This window comes from Bactrocera dorsalis, chromosome 2 (genome assembly GCF_023373825.1).
Source record: "Bactrocera dorsalis isolate Fly_Bdor chromosome 2, ASM2337382v1, whole genome shotgun sequence".
Taxonomy (NCBI): Eukaryota; Metazoa; Arthropoda; class Insecta; order Diptera; family Tephritidae; genus Bactrocera; species Bactrocera dorsalis.
In genome coordinates this window covers 5176132-5188833 of record NC_064304.1, presented here as the reverse complement: position 1 = coordinate 5188833, position 12702 = coordinate 5176132, and positions in this window count along the sequence as shown.

Below are 12702 nucleotides of genomic sequence, written 5' to 3'. Positions count from 1 at the left end.
ATATTAAGCCGCTGCCATCGATCTCATTTATGTTAGTCAACAGTGTTTATAGCTTTTCCAAAAATTTGTTTACACATATAAAATAAAAGTTCTTCATGGCTTTCGAGAAAACGAAAAAGAACATGAACACGGCATAAAATACGAGCAATCAAATGTTACTACTCGCATGAGAAGACACACACATGCCTACATATGGATATACATAAGTATAGTAAGTGAATACTTCCTTCCAGTAGAGCAACCCAATGGCAGGAAGATTTGAATGGCTCGCAAGACGGTAAGAAACAAAGAAGAGTTCATAAAATTTCAGGCGACAACAAATCAAAGGCGAAACAAAGCGTACGGATTTTATAGTCTTTAGTTGCGCCACACATGACCTCTCGTAGCCGAGGCTTTTTCGGCACATATTGCTGTAACTTGACTGAGGCCAGCAACCAACGAAAAAACCACGCTAAAGATAATGACACTCTTAAGGAAATGAAAATTGTAGTCGACAATATTTTTATTTATGAACCCGAATAACTGTAAAGCACTAACACAGCCAAGTGGCAGAGGACACTTTGTGACTTGACTGCAGAAGGTCGCTGGCGAGACAGGCCTGACGCTCGCAACGGGTGCGAACGAACACACGCAGCTTCAATGCGAGCGCGACACACACACAGACACGGAGAGAGACACAGCCGCAGACACACTCAAATGTACTTAATGTAACGTAATGTTTTATGACTGCCTAATGTTTCCTGCGTTGCTGCGTATAGTAATTGTGGGGCCCCGGAATGGAAATGGAAATGGAAAAGTTGTGCCAAAGCAAAGCGAGACAAGTTTGGCTGTGTGTTTGTGTGTGCGTGTGTGTTGGCAGGGTGGAGGTGGCCATAGAATTCGAATTGAATGCGGTCTGAAAAAGGGCATTTATTTACATCTCTACTTAAAATAACGGCAAACCAAGTGTGAGCGATGATGAACGGTATTCTTGCTTTTGCACGTCGGTTTTGGTTTTTGCTTTTGCTCTTCGCTTGTTGGCAGTTGCTTTGGCGTGTCGGTGAAGCGGGTTATTTGTTTGGCGGAGTTTTAGTTTTGTTGTTTTGCGAGTTGCCAAGGCAAGCGCATCTAATTACCGCAAAACTGCAGTTTTTCGGCGTAAATTGCACAAATGTGCAACATTGCACAAATTCACTTTACGTTAACAGCGCAAAACGTGCAAATTGTTTACGTTTTTTCCTCTTTGTTTCGCTCTTCGGCGCTTTTCTTTTGCCATTTGGCGCTATGAAAACTTTTCACCCACAACTCACACGCTCACTCGTCCCCGCGTCCGCCTTCGCCTCGGCCCCTTGAGGTGCACTGTGAAATGCGCAACGAAGCGCAGCAGCCAAAGAACAAATGCAACAAAATAAAAGTAAAATAAAAATGAAACCGAAAACTCACAAAAAGTAAACGAAATAATAAGAGTAAGAAATAAAATAGATGTTCAGCAAATTTTGAAAAGCGTCGTGTGGCAGCAAGACGCCAACATAAACGCGCTACAAACAACGACAAATTGCTGGCGCTGCTGTTGCAACAAACACTCCCAGCCTCAATGCTAAACAACGTGTGGCAGTCACCGCAATCAGCGGCGAAGCGATGCATTGCAGCATAAAATACAACAACAACAACAGTGCACAGTGTTTTGTGAATGAAGTTTTTGGGGTTTATTTGAGATGAATTTTCATTAAGCGGCAACCGCCTTCTGCACATACTAAACTTCGAATAAGTTGAATTTCGATTTCAACTTCAATTACAACTTCAACTTCAACTACAATTCCAACTTCAATTTCAACTTCAACTACAATTTCAACTTCAAATTTAACTTTAAGTGCAACTGCAACTTATACTTCAACTTCAACTACAATTTCAACTTCCACTTCAACTTTAACTTCAACAACAATTACAATTGCAACTTCAAGTTCAACTTCAACTTTAAGTTCAACTTCAACTGCAACTTCAATTTCAACTTCAACGTCAATTTCAACCTCAACTTCAACTTCAACTTCAACTTCAACTTTAACTTCAATCTCAACTTCAATTAAAGCTTCAACTTCAACTTAAACTTAAACTTAAACTTAAACTTAAACTTAAACTTAAACTTAAACTTAAACTTAAACTTAAACTTAAACTTAAACTTAAACTTAAACTTAAACTTAAACTTAAACTTAAACTTAAACTTAAACTTAAACTTAAACTTAAACTTAAACTTAAACTTAAACTTAAAATTAAACTTAAACTTAAACTTAAACTTAAACTTAAACTTAAACTTAAACTTAAACTTAAACTTAAACTTAAACTTAAACTTAAACTTAAACTTAAACTTAAACTTAAACTTAAACTTAAACTTAAACTTAAACTTAAACTTAAACTTAAACTTAAACTTAAACTTAAACTTAAACTTAAACTTAAACTTAAACTTAAACTTAAACTTAAACTTAAACTTAAACTTAAACTTAAACTTAAACTTAAACTTAAACTTAAACTTAAACTTAAACTTAAACTTAAACTTAAACTTAAACTTAAACTTAAACTTAAACTTAAACTTAAACTTAAACTTAAACTTAAACTTAAACTTAAACTTAAACTTAAACTTAAACTTAAACTTAAACTTAAACTTAAACTTAAACTTAAACTTAAACTTAAACTTAAACTTAAACTTAAACTTAAACTTATACTTAAACTAAAACTTACCTCATGCTTATCTTTATAACATTTGACATTAGTAAGTTTAACAAATTCAAGACACTGTGCAACTGCGTATGCATGTTTCTGCGATACTCAAAGCCATCGGGCACACACACACATACCCACACATACAAGCAGTTGTATGCACATTTGGAGCATAGCATGTCACCATCGTTCCGGTGCGCTCAGTGGGAAATGTGAATGCACCTTCAAGAGTACCAAGTGAAAATGCACTTGAATTTTTTGATTTGTTTGCCACTTCCTCACCTGACTCGTGCCATATAGCCTGCTTGCCGCTGTACCACAGTGGAGTGCAACACGATAACGATAGCAACAACAACGCGCCCTTCAAAAGTCAGCAAATGTAAACGCCTCGTTGTTGGTAAGACGAAATATTACATGGCAAACAGAATGCGAGAAATAAAAGTAAAAATTAAAACTGTTGTGAAATAAAAGCAAAAACAAGCAACAAATTAAAATAAAAATCAGCAATAAAACAACAAAAACGGCGCATCAAAAAATCAAAAGGCTATGCTTAAACCAGCTGGGGGAGAATTTGCAAAAAGTTCGCCGCTGTCAAACATGAGCCGTGCGCGCGCTTACACCTGGCTAGATTTGCACCTAGGTGCCGCTCCCAACACACCAGCTCTAACCACCCCCTCTCACATATCGCACGGACGGAGCACGAAGCACGGAGCACAGGTGACACGGCGTTGCATAACCGAAAACCCCGTTACCGCATAGAATGCAAAGGGACTGCCCGCACAGCCGGCATGCTGATGAATATGCTCGCGGCGCCGCGAAGTATGCAACGACGTGCGCAGTGCTGCAGATTTGTCCCAGGTCCGCCTTGTGGTTGTCGCAGGCGCCTGTTTGACATGCGAGTATTCAAAGTTGTTGTCGCCGTCGTTGAGCATGTTGCTTTTGTTAATATGATTTGCTGTCGTTTTGGTTGTTTGCTTTTACTGTTACCGTTCGACGCGTGCACCTGCATCAGCATCAGCTTTTATTGCATCGCGCGCTGGCGAAGAAAGCAACTCGGTTGATTCTATTTTTAATTTTATTTCCACTTTTATTGTTCGCCCATCCCTGCAACGGGTCTCCTTACCTAACTCAACTTCGACTTTGCACCGCCTTTATGGCAGTTGTAGCCGAAGCGTTCATAGCTTCCATTTACTTAATAAAAATATCTGCGAATATTTAAGTTTTTGTTTTTTAATTTCTCCGCTTATTCTCAAACTGTCAAAAAATGAACAAAAACAACGAAAAGCGCACTTCAAAAGCTGGCGTGGCAGTGGAGGGGTCAGTTGGTGGCAGCATTTCCATTCTCAGGTGACGCGTTGTGGTAGCACAACGAGGAGCTATCATGAAACCTGCTGTCATATGCGCGCCTACAGATACTCGGAGCCGGTTTGGCAGGCTGTTTGGTTCCGCTTTGTGACAACACCTCACTTCATGAGAGCACTGACACACGTTTTTTGGTTTTTGTTCTTGTTCATCCTCCGTACTTCATTGTTCAACGTGACGTGGTTCCCTTAATTTTAATGCAAGCATGTGAGGGCATTTACATAAAGGAGGATTGCCACGAGCACCGCTGCGCGGAGTATACTTCGGATCCATTGGATATTTACCAAATAATATTACTTCCAAAAAAAAGAAGTGATAAATGTTCGACTTTCCAAGCGAAAGTTTAATGAAGGAAGATTTTATACCCAATCCAGCTACGAACAATTTACTCAATGAACTTATACTAATGGATTAAAAATATGTTTATTCCTAGGTCCGTTAAATCTGCTTTGCCAAATGGCCGAGTTTATTGGTAATTTTTCATTTCAGTATTAACACCTACCAATAAATTATCTGACTTACAGGCGTGAGAGCGCCAGACTGCTTGCGACTGCAATTTGGGCCATCATTAGGCTCTCTGGTCGTAACCAAATTATATCTTATCCAACATTGGATAAATGGATTTTGTGAAATATTTTTTCCATCCCTGCTACGCAATGTCTCTTAGATTTGAGTTGTGAGGCATGGAATATATCCTGTCTCATCGGACAAATCTACTTTTCCAAGTTTGTGCAGGTGAGATCTTAAGAACAGATGCCCTGTGATGATTCCTACAATATTTCTAAATTCCCTTTTGTTAGAAGTAGAAGCTTTTTTGTCTGTCTATCATCAATACCACCCCAGAGTAACTTTTAATATGCCTTGTGTGTCCCAATACCAGAGATGTTTATCTGTTGTTGCATTAATGTGGTCGCCTGGATGCAGTGAAACTCAGATGAGCAGCTCCAGACTTGTCAGAATGCTGCATTCCAGACTAGGACAGGATGTCTCCTATTGAACACCTGCATAGCGAGGCCCGTACGCTCCCAGTTAAGGAGCCTACTGAACTCCTCTCCAAGCAGTTCCTGCTGGGGTGCTTCCGCGGAAATCATCTTTGCAGACACCTGCTTGAAGCGGAACCGCATCTTAGGAACATTAAGAGGTAATTTCTCAACTACATCGACGACATTAGGCAATATGTCGACCAGACTTCGGACGCAACTTACTTACGACAAGCACTGACAGTCAGCAACTTCACTCATCTGACACCCCTCTCCCTTTGGTCCGACCCTGTTTCTTGAGACTACCGCTGGATGACATCAACGACAACAACACTTACCGGGGATTAGGTACCCGTTACAACAACAAGTTGTTCCCCTAAGGTCAATTGCTTTAAACAACCATGATAAAGCTGGTCTGTCACTTCCTAGGGGAATCTTCTTCTAAGCTGCATCCTGCAGGCCAATTCGTGTGCCTTTTCGGTTTTTTCTATATCCTGTTCTTAAGGACGACTTATGTCTTTTTTCACAGAGAAAAGAGTGACTCCAATGAATTAGTTCTTGTAACGGACTTCTTATTTACATTTTTTAGAACAATTTTCCCTGCGGTAAAGACATTTTGTATACAGCACTCCTTTTAACAATTCCTCATCATTATTTTTCATTATTTTCTAATATTAGTTGCTACAGAAGAACCCAACGCCTCACTACCGCGTGTGCCAAAAAAAAAATCTTCAAAGCAAAAACCTGTACACACAAGGGAATATCAGAGTGGGGATTTGATCGTTTCGAGTGACTGCTTAAGAACTTATAAGTGTATATTTACCTATCTGAAATATGAAAAAGGCACTTGCTTTGAGTGTCCCCTATTCTGGCAGCTTTTTTTCGAATAAATAAAAAAGATAAAAATACTATAAGTTTTTGAATAGTTTGAGTGCATATCGCTTTCATGGCATAATTAATTAAAAGACTTCATTAAAAGTGCACTTTCTGAAGGGTGCAAAAGCAGAGGATTTGGTTTCCTTTTTATTAACCCACTTATGGTTGGGTTTTTGAATGTACTATATGTACTCATAGAAAGCGATGCGACATGGGGACATTTTATTTATTCGATTTAGAAAAATAACAAAAACAACTGCATTTCATTAGCGCTATTCGCTTGGCGAAGTGGAGGGGTACGTTCAACGAAGTGGCTGTGTTTGCACTTCAGCGGGTAAATATCATATCAAATCTAAAAAATGCAAGGAGAGCAAAATATGACAAAGAGAAACCTTGAAATAAGTTTTTTTAAATTCTAACTGTGCGCGAGAAGAACTCAACTCCCTAGAGTAGTCAGAATAATTAATTAAAGTTATGGTCCAGTTAATGAAAATATGGAACTTACTATGCATGCATATATGTATGTATAATGGTAACTTATAGTTTTAATTTGGTATATTTATTACACCCTAATGATGTTAAAAAATTTGAATTAATAAGTATGTCTGACTCTACCAATGGGCTTATAATGGATGTCTGCGACAATGCGGTAAGTTCCGTTTTTATTTTTATATTTCCATCGGATGAACTTCGTCCAGGACTTATAAAAAGGAGCTAAAATATTTAAGATATTTCAATACATTTCTTTATTGCTTGAACCGATGCAACTTTCCACTGTTAGAAGCCTCAGTTGGTTTGGCTTTGACTGTCTTCAGTGAACTTTGTTTTTTTTTTCGGCTTGGGTTCAATTTTGGTTCGCATGATTTGTTGACAGTTTCGACGTCATATTCACAAACCCACATCTCAGTACTAGTAGTGATGCGTTTGATGAATGTAGGGTCGTTTTCGAGCATAGCTTTTGCGACGTGTATTCGTTTTTACGAAAAACGTAGGTCTTTTAGTTTAAGTCTAGCACTGTTGATCGAAATGATTGAGTTGATCGATAAAGATGTTCAAATCCTCTGCTATCTTTCTGATGCCAACACGACGATTTTGCAATACAATTCCTTCAACTTTCTCGATATGATCGTCAAATACACAGTACTTGAAGTTGGACTTCAAATTTCACAAGGAAATAAAAAAGATCGTAGGATCAGGAAAATTTTTTAATCTATTCGGTTTGCGCGTCCAATTTACGTGGACCTGTCCGAGTCAAATTTGCTCAGATGGTAGAACCTAGGTAGGTAGGTCTGGATTACTCGACCACGCACATATATTCTCACCAACCAACCCGGACTAATATCCCTCGCTCTACTGTCTCTTCTCTGAACTAGAGAAACTCAGTACAAAAAGTTTTGTCTCTGCAGCCTTCAAACTTATCCAAGAAATCTTCCACCTCGATCTTGCATTTGCATAGAAGTTTTTTTTTGTCTTCCCTTCTTCTTCTTCCTGAAAACTTCTACAAATAGACATTATATGGTTTATCTACTATTCTACCAAATCTGCCAATTAGATTGTGATCCGTTGGCACTCCATTAGAGTTCGTATGTCATTCCTATTGAGTTCTAATAATCGGCATGTGCGGCTCATTCATGCTTAAACTTGAGATGTTTCTTTCCTAAAATGGATGATCCAGGTCTCCAGCTGAAACTTTTCAAAGGGTATCTCAAATAATAAGACTTTAGTGAAAATGAAATTATTTTAATTTAATGAAAAATTATAAACAATTATTTTACTTTTCTTATTAATCTTCATTTCTTAATATTCTTCATATAAACAGCGGCATCTATATTAATATATACTCAATTATATTAAAATACAAAATATGAAAGCTTCATGCCATAAAGTTCATATCCATATTTCGCGATTAGCTAGGCAAAAACGATAGCTCTCAAATCAGTGCCATCGTAAAGACAAAGTTTCGTTTGCAATGTTTGCTTTGACTTTGAAGCCAAATAAACAGAAATCAATGCAAAGCAAACAAATGACGCTACTCGAGAGCTCAAAGCGCTTGTCACATTTGATTATCGGCACATTCCGATGCAGATTCACTCATGACAGAGCGTTCAAACGCAATTTGTTCGATGATACTAAACGCGAAACTAATAGAATTTCCTTTCAATTTATTACAATTTTGTCTCTTTCGGGAAAACAACGCACCACGCAGTATTTATGCCTCGCATTCCACGCACATGTCCCTGGAGCTGCTTTTGATCCTTGCCACGCGCTGTAAATTAGCCTCATCAGCATGTTGCGTTCGCCTAGTTGGCGTTGCTGTTGGCGTTGTTGTTGTTGCTACTGCTGCTGAGTTGCATAACTTTTAGTTCTTACTACTTAGCATGGATACTTTGCGTCGCCGCCACTCGCCTCTGATCCTTGCAACTTCGCACGCATCTTAAAGTTCGCTGCATATTCGCGCTGGAGCATCCCTGCGGTGTGCCGCCTCCGCCGCTGCACTGAAGTTTGCGTTGCGTTTTTGTTGGTCACGAATATTGAATTTGTTGCATGCATTAATGCAAACTCTTTCGGTTGCAAGCGTGCCTGCATGCCAGCATCTGTGTATGTGTGTGCGTTAATGATGCACCCAACACACCACTGGAATACATTATTTCCACGAAAAGGAGCAAAAAAAAGCTGGAAACAGAATAAATGCAGCGCAGTGCACTTTTTGCTTTGTTGCATTTCATTTACTCTACTTTATGATAATTACTTTTAAAATAAACACTATGTATGCATTACACATGGGAGGCGGGGCGCCAGCGCAAGCAAATGAAAACTCTTAGCAACTTTGCCAAAATATTTTCACATGCCAACCATGTACACAGTTATGTGCTATGTATATGCATATATGTACGTATGTATGTATGTAGGTATATATGAAGGTTACAGTAGTCACAGCGTGAATTGTCACCTGCTCTTTCACAAAAAGTAAGAGAGTATAGAAGTTTCGAAATAATAATAAAATCTAAATCAAGCTTAATCTATACATTTCTTTAGCATCATAAGCAATTTTAATCTGTATATATAAAATATTTGTATACCCCAAACGGGATTTGTCACGAAGCTTGTAGCATGCAGCAGCTCCCATGAGATATACAAGTATAAATGATCAGCGTGCCGAGTTGAGTCAATTAAGCCATGTCCGTCTGTCTGACGAACTAGTTCTTCAATTTTTGAGATATCGACCTGATATTTTGCACACATCCTTCTCATCAAGAAGTTCTTCGTTTGTTGGAACGACCGATATCGGAGCACTATAACATATAGTTGACATTCAAAGTTTTCATTTGGGAGATATCTTTATGAAAATTGGCAACAGCTATTGCTTTCTCCGAAAAAATTGTTCCGATGAAGACACTATAAAATACCTATATCGTCTTCCTCAATATAATCCTCTTAACCCCAATACGAGTACACATCGATAACATTCTGACAACGTTTTTTCCAATCCTCGAAACATCCTCCTTATTGACAGTTTGGCTGGTCGGAAGGAATTCGTAGTGCACTACACCTCGATAATCGTAGAAAACTTTCAACATAACTTTGATTTTTGACCTGCTTTCACGAGATTATTCGCCCCCGGCTCACTTTGGCCACGATATTAGACCGATTGATCATCTGTTTCCGGATCGTAAGCATAGATCCAAGACTCACCGCCAGTAATAATGTGTTTCATGATATTCTGCTGGTCGTAAAGCATTGTTTCACAGACGTAAACCCGAGGCTGTTTTTCGAAAAAATTGAGTGTTTCACTTTTCTTAGGCCCAAATGACCTTTCAAACTTCTTTCCACGGATCCTTCCGATATTGCAATGATGCCAGTATTATCTCTGACTGTTAATCGTAGATTCTTAAGCACCAATTCCTTTGTTTTATTGACGTGTTGGAACTTCTTTGCTGAATAACTTCGCTCATCGTAAAAATCGACGAACGCAGCTTATGTACTTCAGAAAGACAAGTGTATACCAAAGTCAGATTGTCACATAGCGCTTGTTACACATATCTATTTTAAGTTTTCTCCCCATGAATGACCGCTCTCCTGAGCTTCGTCTTCTACTTCTCGCCAATATGTGGATTGCTTTAAGATTTTTGAAAAATATGGCAGATCCATTTTCATTTGCGGCGATATGTATCGGCAGCTGTTTGATTTCAAAGAAGATTTGACCACAAAACAAGCATAATGTTTCGATTATATCGGTTAAAAAATCACCGCAGAACAAAAGATTTCACGCTTGATTAAAATGTATAGGCTTGGATGCAGTAGAACAATCATTTACCAAATTTAAACCTCATAGGTAATTGAGAGTAAATTTAACCTTATTTTCTCTAGAAGGAATAGATATATATGTTTTTCAAAGCCAATACTTTAAAATGACATAACGGTTCCTAAGTATACAAAAATACGTTGGAGGAATGTCATAAGAAAACAGGTAGTATAACACTGGTCTTCAATGCTTATATTGCTTTAGAAATAAGATGGATTTGGATTTTGGATCAAACGGTGCCCAAAGTTCATGGCACTATCAATGATTTGATAAGATTAGCTCTCGTTCATTTCTAAATCTTTATTTTGATTTAACATTACAAAAGTATGGGTAGAAGTAAACAGAGAAACAAATGACGAAAACATGGGTTTATTATGTTATATCAATTAAACAACTTTTTTGAGCTTTTCTTTTAAAAATTTCCAGCTGACAATTTCTTGTTAAAGATCGGCAGTAATCTGCTATCATTTGGTGATCCCATCAACTTAGATCTCTTTCTTCCATCAGGTTTAGATTCTTTGGAATCTCTCCTTCTGTTTCTCACTATAATTAACTAATTTATCCAGATGATTTTGGAGATGGTTTGATAGTATCAAACTCGTATTTGGTCTTAGAACTGCAAAGCATGATAGCGTGTTTTAAAGTTACCTGGGAAAACTTCGACTATCACCATTTAACTTTTCCAAGCCTCACTTTCCGGCACAGTCAGAACATTGATAAAATTTGTATTTTTGATGAATCCCCATATTTGAGAACCAAACGTTTCCATAGCAAGCTTCGAAAATTTCCTACAAACGTAATTAAAACACTATGCTTCCAAATCCACCGTTTTAAAAATTACTTTTTTCATTCCTAATTTGATCACTTTTTGAACATTTAGTTCATTTTGAGAAAATAACTTTCGCGTAAAAGTTTTATCCTTCCATTTACTTGCATTGCGTAAAGCTGAATATTTAGTAGACCATCGATTTAGGTATCTAAATGTTTGATTTTTATTATTTTTTGGTGTAAATTGTAAATATATTTATTTATTTTGTTGAATGTATATTCATATAATACATATCTATATACATATACAAGTGCAATATTATGCGTTCGTTCTGTGAACTTTGCTATGATGCCACTAACAAAGAGGCTTCATTTTGCGACCATCGTAAAGTTTTGTGATACATTTCATTTCTTTAAGCATTTATATATACATATGTATACGACGTCTTCTTCTTCTTCACATTCAGTCTCTTATTAATGCGCGTTTATGAAGTCAAACAGCCGAGTGAAGAAAATTTATTTCCTTGAGTGCTTATCGCTGAAATCTAATGATGTCACTGGGTAAAAGAAAGTATTGCCTGCTTTCAGCTTAAAAATGAAAGAAGAGGTACGACAAAATAAAGAATAGCAAGAAAAATAACTGATCTTATCAGCAGTACTCTTCAAAAGTATGCACCGAGTGGCATAAATATATTTGTTTTCACCTGCGAGAAGCTTGGTCGCCGCAAAAGCTGCATGCAACGGGTTGGTTGTCGATTTAAATTCTTTCCATAAATTTCTAATAGAAAACACAGCTGTTGTAGTGCGGTTGCGAAACCAAAAGTATGCATAGCGGAACACACACAGCCACACAGGCGCGTTAATATGTGGGTGCACGCCTATTGCGCCCACGATTTGGGGCGTGAAAAGTGACAAGATCTCTTATCTGTAATTGCTTTCCGCAGTCGTTGTTGTTGACTGTGGAATTTTACTTTCCTTCAGCTGCAAGCACCCACACTTGCAACTGATATTTGTGTGTGTGTGCAACTGCATAGAACTACCGCTCAAGTGCCCCAGCTAACGCGCGCTTATCGACTTGGCTACACGCGCAGCCACCCCCGGCCGCATGCAACTTTTGATATTCAGAATGCAGTTACTTTTGCATACAATCATTTCTTTCTGTATTTTTCCATTTCTACACATTTATTTGTGTGTGTGCGCGTGCGTGTGTGGGTTTCTCAAGGAAATTGTTGCTTACATGACCTAATTTTCAAATTCACTGCATTTGAAGGGGCCGCAAGAAACGTGCTGACACCGTGCTACACCGGTGAGAGTTGAGCCAAAGCGTGCAGAACATGAGATGCCTCACACACACTTACATATACATCCATATATTGTATATGCGTAAGATATTTCTGAACAGCACGCCTTGAACGACAAATTTCCGCAAATTATCTAAAAATGTAAGACTATCTCACACACACATACAGGGTGCACGCAACTATAGTGGTGGCGGTGCAGTGGTTCGTCTTGAACACGTGTTATAAATGTCATACTAACTACCTGACATTTGTTGTTGCAGTGCGAATGTTACATTCCATCAGTGAATGTGTACTTCCTCGGCGTTGGTGTCAATTTGAAAATCAAGAAAATATGCTGCGGGCTAAGCATCCATTTCAACCACACAGAAAGCTTTTCAAAAGTGTTTATCAACACACAAATCTTGCGGCGAACGGAACGAAC